The sequence below is a fragment of the Stegodyphus dumicola genome, chromosome 1 (genome assembly GCF_044657685.1).
Source record: "Stegodyphus dumicola isolate Sdum_Otavi_A_Nest chromosome 1, ASM4465768v1".
Taxonomy (NCBI): domain Eukaryota; kingdom Metazoa; phylum Arthropoda; class Arachnida; order Araneae; family Eresidae; genus Stegodyphus; species Stegodyphus dumicola.
This window is the reverse complement of record NC_140768.1, coordinates 99,689,249-99,705,195: the sequence shown is the minus strand read 5'-3', so window position 1 is coordinate 99,705,195 and position 15,947 is coordinate 99,689,249. Positions and strand designations below refer to the sequence as shown.

Below are 15,947 nucleotides of genomic sequence, written 5' to 3'. Positions count from 1 at the left end.
TTGCTGTGCTTAACATTTCAATAATATCCATGTAATACTTTTTTGGAATTTTTCCATTATGGACCTGCCATGCTTTTCAGCACCTGTGAAACAGAAGCCAAATGGATGCCGAGACCCACTGTTAGTGCAGTCTGGGCTATCATTGTGTGTATGTATCTATAAACTGTTCTTAAAATTAAAAATTATTTACAGTTAAAAAAGCCTAGCAAAGTATGTGCAAAGTACATACTGGAAAAGTATCCTTTAATCCCTATACATTCTTTGTAGAGAGCTATTGATTTCAATCACTTAGCAGTATGTAGTCAGTGTCTCATTTTCAAATTGGCGTTACAGAAAGGTGAAACATGAGTTATAAATTTCAGTGTGATGCTGAACAAAGCAGTGTTTGCCTAGCTTTATTAATTCTAGTGCCTGTTTCTTTTCAGTTGCTAATAAGTTTCAGCTTTATAATTTGGCTATAAAATATAAGCTAAAATATGCCAGTAATGATGTTTGTTCATATCATGTTTTATCTTTGATATGCTTTATCTTTTTTTTAAGCTGTTCTCAAAACCTGTACAAACTTTAAACAATGCTGCAACTAGACTTTACCCACAGTAATAGATTTTACCCACAGTAACTGAAATTAACTTCATATGAAAAAAAGAATTTTTCAGCATTTCTTTAACTGCTATATTAACAACTTTTGACTGTGTGTTCTTTTTCTCCACAATTTACATGAAATCTGGCAAGTTTTTAAATAATTTTAATATTTTAGCACATACTGGAACTTGGTATGCTCATTCAGATGGTATATTTAAATCAATTCATTAAATTTGGTTTGAACAAAACTAGCAATTTAAAAAATATTTGACTTGAATAATACATTCAGAAACAGCGAATACATTATGTACATGATATATAAGCTGAAAATTGTTTTTCTGATTCTTTTCTGATTTTTGCCATATTTGCTGCATTATCAATTGCAGAATTACCAATTTCACATTTAAACTTCCACTTTTTTAATGGTTTCAACAGCAAGAGATATGTAAATAAAGTTATACCTATTGTATACACTGATTGTTGACTGGTTGTGGTTATTCGAACAATTGTCTACACAGGATTTCTAAATCAGTGGTCCTTGAAGTAAAAAATGGTCCTCCTTATGGCCCTCTTAGATTTCCAAAAAAGACAAAAAATTAAATTAACTGCATATACTATAGCTTAAAATCTCAGAGTTTGGAAAATACTCATGGCAATCATCTGTCACTTTTTCTTCCAACATTTTTTATAAAATTTATTATTTGTTGACTTTATCTGTGGACTTCTCACTTTAGCAACAAAAAAAGGGATTTAAAACACTGTGATGCTTCTCACCAGCTTCCAACTATAGAACAGTGATGCAGGAAATAGCAGACTCGTCCATCTTATTAATACCAATATTTCATTAAATTTTAATTAAAAAGATAGATTATACAAATTCTAATAGCCTTGAATTCTTAAAATCAAATTTAAATTTCCTTCTATTAATTTAATTACTTTATAATATATCAAATTAAATTCTAATTCATTATATATTAAAAATACAAGTATACTGGCAGTAACATTACTAAATTTCGTTTTTATTAAATTAAGGGACAAAATTAAGGTGGTCCATAAAACATTTTAATTAATAAAAGTGGTCCCTCCAAGAATAAAGTTTGAAAAATGCTGGTTTTGCATCATACATACCATTTAATTAAGTAAAACACTGCTGCATTTCTCCATTCATTCTTCATTTACATCATTTAATAATTTATCACTTAAGTCACTTTTAAATGGAAGCTTATATCTTGCAGCACCTCCATTAATTTTATGAAATGACTGTTTTATGCACTATGAAATGATTCATTAGTAGCATAAAAAATTTTACCTACTTGATCATCTATTTACTTACATCAGACACTGTATGTTTTAAATTAGTACACTGATCATCAGATTTATGCTTGAGACAAGATGAACATAGAAGTGACCCAGTTTCTTGCACTGTAAAACATAGCTTGATAAAAATATTTTAAACAGTTTTACTTCTTTAAAAAGCTTCATTTTTTTTTTTTTTTTTTTTTTTTAAATTTAGTATTTAATGTTGCACATAATGGTTTGTAACAGAAAAGAAACTAGATTTTGATAAAAAGTTCACCTAGAACTGCAATATGCACTCTTCTGTAACTTTTTGATTTCATGCACGGTATTATTTTGTTCAGTCTGTTATTATTACTGTTATCTTATAGAAATTGAGGCTGTAGTAAAAGTTTACTTGTTCTTCAAAACTGTACATCCTTGAATCAGCAATGTATATCAGAATCTGTGTGCCTTGAAATCGAAACATAAATTAGCCTTTAAAATTGACGCAGTAATGAGACCATCCAAGAATTTTTGAAATACTTCAAAATTTACTATATGGAGCACTGCAAGATAGCAATGACAGGTCTGCAAACTTTTTTTATTAATGCTTGGCATAATATAGAGCACGCTACCATTATTTCATAATAACAATGGTAATATAATAGCTGCAAATTTGGTGTTTTTCAGATAATATTACAAATCAAAAGCGAAGTTCTGATTAATGGAATATGCGGAGAAATACTAAACAACTTAAGTCTGCCACTGTGATAGAAATGCCATAATTAATCAATCAGTTACTCTTTAAATTGGAATACAAAATCTACAATAACTGAAAGGGAAAATATAAAAAATTAAGAAAATAAAGAAATAGTATAGCTGCTTATTTATTTCTTGGCAAACCTCAAATCATAAAAATCCATTTATGTTTTTAAAAATGTGTTATAATTAAATTAAAAATGGGGTTGCATCACAAAAGTAGCCAAACAAACAAAACTGTGATGCCAGGTGCTGAGGAAAATGCTAAATTTTCTGATTGGTGGAATATGTGAAGAAATGCTAAGTGAGAAAAGTGAATTGTAATGGCAATGCCTCAATCATGAATCAGTTAATGGAGAATGAAATCTAAAATCCAGAAAATACTACAGAAAGAAAATGAAAAGATTTTCGGTTGGTTATTTGATCGGAATCTAAATGTTGCATGCATGTAGGTTCATAATAAATTGAATGAATACAGGTCCGATGATAGGTTGATAAAATTTATTTTATCAAAAGAAACACTTCACAGTTCTGGAACTTTCCACAAAATACTCCTATAAATCTTCACAATATTACAATCAGTACTGACACTTCAAACTACTTTAAACAAATGCAATACAGATGGAGGACAAAATAATATTAACACCTGTGCAATAATGGAACATCTTTATTAATAGGGGTTTGGACCACCCTTTGACTGAAATACAGATTGAATGTGACGTGGGATAGATCCATAAAGGTCATGGACAATTATTTAAAGGAATATTAAGCCATTCCTCCAGAGCGGTTTCTAATCCCGAAAGTCTGGATAGAGGTGGAAATCGGGAACGAAGTTTGGACTCCAAATATGCCCATAAATTTTCAATAATATTCAAGTTCGGAGACTGAGGGGACCAAGCGAGATGATCAATTGCATCATCGTGGTCTTCGAACCATTATTGAGTATTGCCTAGCGGTGTGACTAGGGGCATAGTCGTCTTCAAAAAACGGTCGCTCCCCAGGAAGTACAGTCTGGACAAAAGATGGACATGTCCATCCTAGGATACATGTCCATTCTAGGATCCAGCAGATTTCGGATTTCGAAATATACTTTCGCTTTAGATCCTTTACATATTAGCAAATATAAATCGGAAATTCTATTTGATATAATTGAAAGTTCAAGCTTACTTTTAGAAAATTGCTCTTAAAGTCTGCAAAAAATAATAAGCCGGATCCAATTCGAAGATTAAGGAACAACGCAATCAGCAACATTAACTGAATTAGATAATTTTAGCTTAGCTTATACCGTCCGTTATACATTAAACGCGCATTAGTAAACGTATTTTGCGCACGCGCACACGCATATTCGCAGCCGTAAAGGTCTTACGCGACGCATGCGCAGAAAGTTTGTAGCTTTGAGGTCCGAATTAACGACTTTTGATTGTATTAAAAGAATTATGAAATTCATTATATTTTGGTTACATAATACAACTATAAAGATAAATAAATATATAAAATCCGTATTTTTGTTGTATATAATAAAGATATTGAATTAAATTCATAAAAGTTGCAAATAAAAATAAAAAATAAAAATAAAGGGCAAACATTTTTCTGGCTTTTCATTGTAGTTCGGCATTTGAAATATTCCCGAATTCCACTTTCTGTGGCTGTAAACTGGCAAATATATCAATAATTTTTTCAATTGATATTCCTTTGGTATTATTAATGTTCCTTAATACCAAAGAATTTCTGCACTCTTCCGTCATAGTACAGTCAAATACCGAAAATCCGCCGACCTGAAATCTGCGTTGCCTCTCAGAACATAAACATTCAGTTTATAGGTTCTGGAAACCGCGACACTGAGTACAAAATATCGAAGAAAAAAATACTTACCGAATAATGATGTCATAATTACCGAATAATAAAGCACATGCAGAAAGTTAACATTCACAAGATATTATCGGCAGTGTAGCTGCTATGTGCAAAAGCACATTAGTATTTGGTAAAAATATTTTATTCGAAGCTTTTAAAACCAAAACTGGTGTGCCTGGGAGCTTTGCTTTGGGAATAGACATGAAATGCCGTTGCCAATGTTTCATTTCTTCTTTTAGAAGTTCTGGAGAGGGTAAATCATCTTTATGTATCACCTTCTAAGGCATATTTCCCGTCTTCTTAGCACGCCTTCGTGGTGTAATGGTCAAATTACTGTCCTCTTGAATATGCTTAGCGCGTATTCAAGAGGACAGTAATTCGAGTCCCGGCGAGGGCATGGCTCATTTTTTAACTCTCCTGCTTAAAAAAAATACCTAATATCTCTATAGTGGCACCTGAACTAAAAGGTACTAAATGATGATTCTTCACTACCAGGATTTGGCGATTGGGTCCTCAGAACCTCAGTCATCCTTTAAAAGGAGGAGTATATAAGGTATTTCTCCTGCCTTCTTAGCAAGCCTTCACCGTGTAGTGGTCAGCATGCTCAACGAGAATTCGAGAGGTGCGTGGTTCGAGTCCCGGCGAGGATATTTCTCCTTTTTCACACGACTCCTGCATTTAAAAAAAAAAAAAAAAAACTAATGGCTCTACATTCTTCAACTCATTTACAAGATCAGCGCAAACTGATGGCTGTATGCAAAACAGGAAGGATGCAGTCTTTTCTAAACTTGAAAATTGAGATTTTAAATGGAAATTCAGATGGTCAAGTAAAGGTATTGCTAAAATAGTTTTATAATACAGTCAAAAGTCGTTAATTTGGACACCCATAAACCAGAATGATCTATAATCCAGACCTCAAAGCTAAAAACTTTCTGTGCATGCGCCGCATTGGCACATGCGCACAGGCGTTTTACGCGTGCACGTAAGACCTTGACTACTGCGCATATGCGTGTGCGCAAGTGCAGAATACGTTTTCGCCTGTGCGTTTAATGTATAACGGATGGTGTAAGTTAAAATTATCTAATTATCTGTTTCACTTAATGTTAATGATTGCGTTGTTTCTTAATCTTCGAATTGTATCCTGCTTATTATTTTTTGCAAACTGTAAGAGCAATTTTATAAAAGTAAACTTGAACTTTCGATTATGTCAAATAGAATTTCCGATGCTGGAACTTCCAAAGGATCTACAAAACGAAAGTATGTTTCGATGTCCAACAAACAAAAAGTGGAATTGCTGCAAAAAATGGATAAAGACATGAAGAATGTGACAGAGAGGTTAGTGAAAATGAAAAAATTTCGATTGACAAGTTCGTCGGTATTCTCGGCACAGCAATTAACGGGACTTGAACAGCGGAACTTTGTAACTGAACAAGAAATTATGTCTGTTTATAGAATTAAAAAGAAAGTATTATCACATAAAATGAAGCAACTTAAACAACTTACATTGAAAGAAATGTTTAATAAAGTAAACAAATAAATATTAAGCTTTTTTTTTTTTTTTTTTTTTGTAAATTTTGATACCCTTTAGATCATAATTGTTCTTTATTTCATAAATTAGGGTTTCATATTTTTAATTTTAGAATTTCTGCATGCCATCTTACGAGATTTAAACTGATGATCCATAATCCGGAATCGCCGAAGTCCCGACGAGTCCGGATAAAAGACTTTTGACTGTAATTAAACACAAAATCACAATGAGCATTATATCGACAGATTTGCTTTCGAATGATGTGTGGCAGGTAATTAAAAATTGAAAAATTTTACTATTTATCAAAGTTTTCAGTTTCGATAAATACATTTAAATACACAATAGCACATACTGCATGCAATTTTGAATGCATTAAAAATTTATTTTATCATTATAATTATAGCTATTATTATAATAGCTATAATTATAGCTATTATTATAATTATAGCTATTATTATAATAGCTATAATTATACAATAGTCAGGATTTTCAAATGGGGGGAAATATTGATATTGGTTCCTTGATATTCTAACCTATGTCGAACTAGCACTGTTCAGCAATCTTATACATTTTGCACACAAATGGGCTATGTACATTTTTCATTCTATTTCAATTCTCATGTTTTATACGGTACAAAGTCTGTAATCCGGAATGATCTATAATCCAGACCTCAAAGCTACAAACTTTATGAGCATGCGCATTTAATGTATAACGGATGGTATAAGCTAGGCTAAAATTATCTAAGGCATTTCAGTTAATGTTGCAGATTGTGCTGTTCCTTAATCTTCTAATTGGGTCTGGCTTATTATTTTTTGCAGACTGTTAGAACAATTTTATAAAAATTAAGCTTGAACTTTCGATTATGTCAAAAAGACTCCAATTCTGGAGCTGCCAAAGGATCTACAAAGTGACAGCATGTTTCGATGTCCATTAAACAAAAAGTGGAATTGCTGCAAAAAATGGATAAAGGCCTATCCGTCTCAAAATTATGCGAGAAGTATGGCATTGGAAAGTCCACTATATATGACACAAGAAAAAGGAACTTTTTGAATTTTTTTATGCAAGCATCTTAAACAACTTACATTGAAAGAAATGTTTAATAAAGTAAACAAATAAATATTAAGCTTTTTTTTTTTGTAAATTTTGATAGCCTGTAGATCATAATTGTTCTTTATTTCATAAATTACGATTTCATATTTTTAATTGTATTATTTTTGCATGCCATCGTATCAGATTTAAATTTATGATCTATAATCCGGAATCGCCAAAGTCCCGACGAGTCCGGATTACGGACTTTGTACTGTACTTCCTTTTAATCAGTAATTATCTCATTATTTGTCCCAAACGCAGCTGCACATAAAATAAATCTGAAAGCTTTCAGATTTTATATTACATCCAAAGGGGCAGGGTTTTTTTTTTAATGTTTTGTGTGTTACCTTTATTTATTAAATATCATGTTCTTCGAACTTAAACCATAAAATTCAACTCAACAGCAATATCCCAAATAAACTAAAAAGAGCATATCTTTCGAATTTCCGATGCACAGTCTCTCGTGCTGGAGATAATTCGCCTCGTAATGTGTTGCCATTGCTCGCTTTGAAATGGATGAGTTTGTTAATCGAAAATTCGTTAAAGTTTTACAAAACAGGAAATAGATACAGTACAAAGTCTTTAATCCGGACTCATCAGGACTCATCAGGACAATCAGCGATTCTGGATTAGAGGTTTTTCCAGATTATAGATCATCAGTTTAAATCTGGTAAGATGACATGCAGAAATTATAAAATTAAAAATATGAAACCGTAATTTATGAAATTAAAGAGCAATTATGATCTAAAGGGTATCAAAATTTACAAAAAAAAAAAAAAAAAAAAAAAGAGCTTAATATTTATTTGTTTACTTTATTAAACATTTCTTTCAATGTAAGTTGTTTAAGTTGCTTCATTTTATGTGCTAATACTTTCTTTTTAATTCTCTAAACAGACATAATTTCTTTTTCAGTTAAAAGGTTCCGCTGTTCAAGTCCTGTAATTGCTGTGCCGAGAATACCGACTAACTGTCAATCGAAATTTTTTCATTTTCACTAACCTCTCTGTCACTTTCTTCATGCCTTTATCTATTTTTTGCAGCAATTCCACTTTTTATTTCGAACATGCATCGAAACATGCTTTCACTTCGTAGATCCTTTGGCAGCTCCAGAATTGGAAATTCTTTTTGACATAATCGAAAGTTCAAGCTTACTTTTTATAAAATTGCTCTAACAGTCTGCAAAAAATAATAAGCCGGATCCATTTAGAAGATTAAGGAACAACACAATCTGCAACATAAACTGATATAGATAATTAGGTAATTTTAGCCTAGCTTATACCGTCCATTATACATTAAACGTGCATGCGTAAACACTACGCATGCACAGAAAGTTTGTTGCTTTGAGGTCCGGATTATAGATCATTCTATATTATGGACGTCCGGATTAAAGACTTTGTACTGTAATAAAACAAATTCCAAATTTGGGCTTCCAGATGCTCATATTCGAGTGAAGGACTATGGTATTCAAAATTTGATGCCTCTAGGTACTGTTGTTTTTTCACAATGCAGCAAAGATGCATACTTTCATTCAGATTCTTCATTATTTAATTTCTTTAAATATAATGCGGGGCTCTAATATTTGCTGGCAACAGTTTGAAAATTGAAACGACATTTATACTAAACAAATGCAAAATACCAAAACGAAATTAATAGCCCTTCTGGGAAATTTGCCCTTTTGGTCTAATAATAAAATAAATTACTTGGCAATGAATGACCTATCTGCATATTTAACAGCTACCCTATTAAATCATTTTAAATAACAATAAATTGCTAGATGACTAATAAAATAAAATTCATTGCACTGGATTCAACGAAGTTGACATGATCTCTACATTATTCAAAAAAAAAAAAAAAGTTTAATATTTATGCTATACTTAACTGAATTTCGAAATTAATGTAAAAACAATCGCTCAAAATAATTTTATTATCTTTCCTTCCCTCTTTTGTGCAATATTTAGATATTATATTATATTTAGATAATAAGTAGCAAATTCTCAAAATGAAATACCCCAACTTACATTTTTTTGGTTTGTAAATACTTATTTTCTTCTGGTCCGAAACGAAAGGGCTTTTGGTTCTTTAGTGACATAAACTTAATAGCTAGAGGGAAAGTGAGACCGGATACGAAGGGCTTTTCAAAACTGTAAAAGAACAAAAGCTTTACGACTTGAAAATGTCACCTAACTCTCGAAGCATTTTTCCGCCGCTTCTTTCATGAGTAAAGTTGACTTTTCCTGATTTTTCTTCTAAACTGAAAATCAGAGACTTTCTGTTCATTCTTTGTTAATCACATGAATGTTTTTGGGAAGCTGGAAAGCAATATTTTAAAAGTTTAAGTCTAAAATTAATTAGTACTTTTTTTTTTAAGTATAGGTAGTGATGAAGCGGGAGGGTGCCCGGGAGCCCAGGGCACCTCCCTGGCTATGCGCCTGCATACTATAATGGCACCACCCCCATGCTTCACAGTCGGCAAGAGGCAGCCAGCATGAAACGCTTTTTTGAGCGTTCTCCAGACATAAACGCATTCGGTCGTCTGAAATAGGGTGAATGACGATTCATCTGACCGTGTTACCTGTTGCCACTGCTGTGGGGGGCCAGCCTTTGTGATCTCTGCACCATTGGCATCGCTTGAAAGCATTAGTTGCTGTCATCAAGGGTTTACGAATTGCCACTCTGCCATAAATGTTCGCAGCATGAAGTTTCCTTTTTGACAGATTTTGTTGATACGGGCTCCTGGAAATGACTTTTCCTTTCAGATGTTGTCTCGGATAATGATTGCTTGTGCTTTTGGGCTACTATGCGCTTCAAGACCCGTCTATCCCTATCAGCCAGCTTTGACTTTCGGCCACTGTTGTGCTTTGAAGACGTCGTCTTACCCTCTTTCGTGTACACTGTCATAACGGCTGATACCATACTCCTTGCACACTTCACAAGGTTTGCTGTTTCCGTAACCGATGCTCTACTTAAACGCGCTCCAACTATCGTTCCTCTTTGAAACTCTGACAGGTCTGACATTTTAACTTCTCACAGACAGAAGCCAATCAAAGCATGCAACGCAGGTGACTGCTGTTGAGAGACCGATACCTTCCTTTTCACGCCCACTAGGTGGCAGACTTCTGTTGCAGGTGGCACTGCTGTACTGCAGGTGTGAAATATGTCATACTTTTTCACAGGTGTTCGCATTATTTCGTCGTACATCTGTACAAAGCACAACTAAACCTCAAAACTTGTGCTAAGCTAACAATAACAATTGAGAGCAGAATCTTGGATTTTCAATTTTAGCAAAATATACGACCTTCCGGCCTCTATTCCTATCTATCACATATGAGATACCTTAGAGAATGTGGCTTTGTAATTCCAGCTAAGTGGATAAGTGGCTTATATAATTTTCACCCAGTCGTCATGATGTTGTTAATACTTTCAGCTTCTCAAAATTACTGGAAGGTAATATGAGGGCTGAATTATGGTTATAGCTAATACAGTGATGAATTACATTTATTACATATTTCCAGCATCATTCTGACTAGAGCACGCTGTGTTCGTCCCAATAGTCAGTGGCAGGCAGGATACTAAAGGTGTAGGACATGGAAGGCAGAGATGCCTAATAATATATCTCTAATTGATTGAAATTTTCATATATTTTCTTCTAAATAAATGTTGTTATTGTTTACAAAACCTCTTATTATCTCTTGGATTCACCTTTAGTCTCACAGAACCATTAGATGCAAAATTGGTGCATCTTGTTCGCGAATGTGGAATATCGGAATTAGTCATCATTACTGGATTATATTTCTGAGAAGTTTGGATACTGTACGTATTTTGCTTTTGGATACGTAACATTGCATACTGGACTGTGGAGGTAAGATCTTTTGAACTCACAAATTCTGAGTTAATATGGATAAGCTTTCGAAAATAATTGAAAAAAGAAGTAACGTTCGCACTAGTGTTACTAAACTAGTTAAAAGAGTGCAGAAGCTCGATGAAGCTGTCGAGGATGTAAGTTCATTATCAGAACTACTGGAACTATTAGAAACAAAAGAGCAGATCTTGAAAAGCCATGATTTAGAGGTGGAAGCACTCATACACGATCCGGAAAAATTTTAAAGTGAATTAAAAGTTTCGGAAGAATACGATCACAAAATATTGTTCGCTAAGGTTAAACTAAAGAGCAAAATTAAAGAATTAGCAGCAGGAAATGTTCAGCGGACTTCTTCAGTTCTCAACACATCTAGTGTTTCGGAAAACACCGTTACAGCTTTAAAATTACCAAAGTTAGAAATTTTGCGATTCTCTGGTGATTCTGGCAAATTTATGAAATTCTTAAACTGTTTTGATAGCGCAATCGGTTCAAACAATTCATTTACGAAAATTGAAAAATTCCAATATTTAAAATCTCTTCTTTCTGGTCCTGCATATAACGTTGTTGCGGGTTTTGAATTAAATGAGAAAAACTATGACTCATTTCTTGAGCTTTTAAAACAAAGATATGGTAGAACTGATTATATTATAAATTCTTACATGACTAAATTATTGAGCTTAGAATCCGTGAGATGTTCGTCTAATGTTAAGGGTTTGCATAAATTATACGATGAAATGGAAGTTAATATAAGAAATTTGCATTCAGTAAATGTAACGGAGGGGTTCATATGAGCATTTATTGAATCCAGTAGGGAAATAAATTGTGAGGTTTCGGAAATTATTATATTTTTGAGGAATGAAGTAGAATTTAGGGAAACTGTTGAAACTGTGATGAGCTTGCTAAAAAGTTACAAAACGATCCTTTTCCCAAAATTATCAAAGTGGTCAAACTTATCAGAAAAACTATTCAAAGCCTAAAAATATATCAACCGCTTCAGCGTTAAATACACAAATAAAAAATGTTTGTTTATTCTGTGACGGTCATCATGATTCCGGAAGTTGTAAAAAATTGGATGTAGAACAAAAAATAAATAAGCTTAGGACTGAAGCTAGATGCTGGTGTTGTTTTCAGAAATATCACATGTCTCGCGTATGCAGGGCAAAAATATCGTGTAAAAATTGTTTAAGCAATTTTCATCATGAGTCAGTGTGTAGAAAAAATAAACCTGTTAATGTTACGATGAGAGGTTGTGAGAATCAAGTGGAAAGCGAAACTGTTTTGAATGACTCACAATCTAAATCTAATAAAAACACCGAGAAAATTTCTGTGTCTCATAGTAATATATGTACCAAAAATAAGCCCTTTTTACAAACATGTACAGTTTTAGCCTGTTCGGATAAAAATTCAGTCTTAACTAATGTTATTTTAGACAATGGTAGTCATCGAAGTTTTTTTTCATCTCGATTAGTTAAAGAATTAAAATTAAAAGCAATACGCTACGAAAGAATAGCTATTTTTGCTTTCGGAGACAAAATAGCACGTGAGAAGGAATACGGTATCGTTTCATTGACGTTGCGCAATAGGGATCAAAGTTCGAAATCGTACGAGTTAGAAGCTGTCATAACGGAATATATATTTAATTTGTCCTTTAAAATTCCTGATGTATCTATTTGCAATGCATTGAAGGAAAGAGGTTTACCTTTGGCTGATTCATTTTCTGGCGACTGCCAGACGGAAATACTTATCGGATGCGATTCATTTTGGGATGTTGTTTATGACGAGAGAATAAAGTTAAATGAAAACATTACTGCGAGAAATTCTTGTTTTGGTTGGTTACTAGCGGGATTGGAAGGAAGTAATAAATTGACTAATAATTATGAAAATGTATGTTTAGTCATGGACTTTTCTTCCATTTTGTGCGATTTGAAAAAATTTTGGGAAATAGAAGAATTTTAGTCAGACAAACAAAACTTTTCTGAATGGTGCAATCAATTGATTGAAAAATTTGAAAATTCTCTGGAATTTAATGGGGAAAGGTACGTTTGTAGATTGATGTGGAAGGAAAACTTGGGACCTGCAGTTGGATTGAATTCTAATTATGAGGTTGCGAAAAAGCGTTTTGATTTGTTAAAGCACAAACTAAATAAAAATCAAGAAATTTATGACCAGTATAAACAAATTATATCAGATCAGTTAGAATGCCAGATTTTGAGAAAATGTGTTAATGAAGGTAAAAATTCAGGATATTATATGCCCCACAGAGCAGTAATTAGGGATGACATGGAAACAACTCGAGTTAGAATTGTTTATGACTGTAGCAGTAAAGCTAATGAAAATAATAAATCTCTTAATGAGTCTCTAGAATCGGGAGTCAATCTGTATGCAAATTTATTGGACATAATTCTTAAATTTCGACAATATCAAGTTGCATTTTGCAGAGATTTAGAGAAAGCTTTTCTTATGATAGAGATTGCGGAGGAAGATAGAAAATGCCTTAAATTTTTGTGGTTTCCCGAAGAGGTAGGTGATTCAACCAAAACTCTCCTTTTAAATCGTCTCCGATTCGGTTTAACTACTTCGCCATTTTCCTTGGCTTGCATTTTGAAATTTCACATTAAGAAATTTAAGGAACATCATCCAAAATGTTATGACATGTTAAATTCTTTTCTTTATGTTGATGATCTTATATGGAGCCAATACCGTTCAAGATGCTTATCATTTGACGTCTACAGCAATAGAGATATTAAAAGCAGCAGGATTTTATTTGAGGAAATTAAAAACTAATTGTCTGGAATTGTATAAACTTTGGAATGAAAACGGATATGAGGAAAATACTGACTTCAGGCAAGGAACAGGTTTCTTGTGATTGAAGTGGGATCCGATTGAGGATAAAATTAAATTAGATTTAAGAGATGTTACGGATTCCATTGCTGCTAGAATCACCAAGTGTCACGTTTCGAGAGTTATTTCAAAGATATTTAATCCATGTGGATTGATTAGTCCCTTTGTAATTACTGTGAAAATTCTTCTGCGAGAGATGTGGGAACGTGTTCTACAATGGGATGAAGATTTGCCAAGTGACCTACAAAATAAATGGAGAACCTGGTGTTCTGAACTTTGTGAACTTGAATCAGTATCTATTGAAAGAAGGTTTTTTGAAAGTGTAGAAATAAGTGAAGTTTCTCTTCCTGTGTTTTGTGACGCCAGTCCCAAGGCATATGAGGCTGTTGCGTTCCTAAGGTACGTGAATTACAATGGCCAAATCAAAGTGAGCTTTATAATGTCAAAAAGTAAGGTTGCTCCTTTAAAAACTTTGACTCTTGCAAGATTAGAGTTAATGGCAGCACTCCTCGCTGCACGTTTAGGAAATTATTTACAAAATCTATTTCCTAATTTCGCGAAACAAATTTTCTTTTGGAGTGACTCTCAAATCGTCCTTCATTGGTTGAAAGGATCTTCTAAACAATGGAAACCATTTGTCGCCAACAGAGTAGCTCAAGTGCAGTCGCTGACTCTACCAGAGTGTTGGAACCATTGCAGTGGCTCCGAAAATCCCGCAGACCTTACCACTAGAGGAGAATCGGCTAGGAGGATTCTTAGAAGTTCTCTGTGTTGGTCAGGCCCTGTTTGGTTGTCTAAACCGCTTTACTCGTGGCCTCTTCAAGAATCGCTACATCATTTTAATGACATCTGTGATGAACGCGTTATAGTGAAAGAGCGATGGACTGCACTGGTTAATTCCATGGTAACCAGTTCAGCTAATGGAAACTTACCTATGTCGTCGTTACTGGAAGTTAATGACTTCAGTGAAATAAGTAGATTACTGTGTGTTACTGCTTGGATTAAAAGGTTTGTGTACAATTCTAAACCTAATTCTACAAAATTAAATACCTATCTGTGCTCCAGAACTCGAGCAAGCTTTGCGTTTTTGGATCAAAGCTACTCAATTCAAGCATTATAGTACAGAAGTTACCCAACTTCTTTCTAAAGGAACTATCGATAAGAGTTGACGCATATTTAATTTGAATCCTGAACTTGATGATAATAACTTGCTTTGTTTAAAGAGACGTTTACAGTTTTCAAGTAACAATATGCGAGCCAAACATCCTTGGCTTCTTCCATCTAATGATAAATTTGTTGAACTACTTATCTGTGATTCTCATACTAAAATTTGCCATTTAGGTCTTGATGCAACTTTAACACATTTACGAGAAGAATTCTGGATTGTTAAAAGTCGTCATTTTGTGAAAAAAGTGTTAAATAACTGTCTGATTTGTAGACGATTCAAAGTGAAATCTAGAATGCAGGTGGTTGCCCCTTTACCGCCTGATAGAATTCAAGAGCATCCACCATTTGATATATGCGGTGTGGATTTTGCCGGACCATTTTTTGTTTGTGATTTTAATTCAAAGTGTTATTTACTTATATTCAGCTGTGCAGTGACAAGAGGTATCCACTTAGAAGTAGTTCTTAACATAAGTGCTGATTCTTTTTTCTTAGGATTCCGACGATTTGTTTCTCGTCGAGGATTATGTTCCACTATATATTCTGATAACGCCAAAGCTTTTAAAAAAGCAAATTGTGAATTGAAAAAATGGTGGAATCAGATAGATAATGATCAAGTTAAAAATTTGTTTGCTTCTAAACGTATAGTTTGGAATTTTATAGTTGAAAAAAGTCTATGGTGGGGAAGTTTCTGTAAGAGACATATACGAACAGTTAAAACCTGCTTAAAGAAAATTGTTGGACGATCCTCTCTCTCTTTGAAGGAATTGGAAACTGTTTTTTTTTTTTTGTAAATTGAAGCTCTGGTTAATTCCAGGCCTATCACGTATCTGTACAATGAACCCTCAGAACCCTTTCCACTCACCCCATCTCATTTTCTTATTGGTAAAAGGTTGGTGTCTTTACCTGTAATAAAACATAAAAATGAAAATTTTAATGTTAATAGGAATTCTTTGGTAAAGAAATATAAATATCAGTAAATACTTTTGAATCACT

General features: G+C 33.4%; 1 protein-coding gene across 2 annotated transcripts in view; it reads right to left on the bottom strand.

The window, feature by feature from the left end:
- Positions 1-15,947, bottom strand: part of LOC118183633 (uncharacterized) — a 58,838-nt gene that overhangs the window by 37,825 nt on the left and 5,066 nt on the right. Inside the window, exon 2 of one of the 2 annotated variants that reach the window (XM_035353232.2) lies at positions 1,044-1,152. The exons of the other annotated variant lie outside the window; for it this stretch is intronic. The gene's annotated coding sequence lies outside the window, so the exon portion shown is untranslated. The remainder of the gene's footprint in view (positions 1-1,043; positions 1,153-15,947) is intronic. 2 annotated transcript variants of the gene reach the window in all.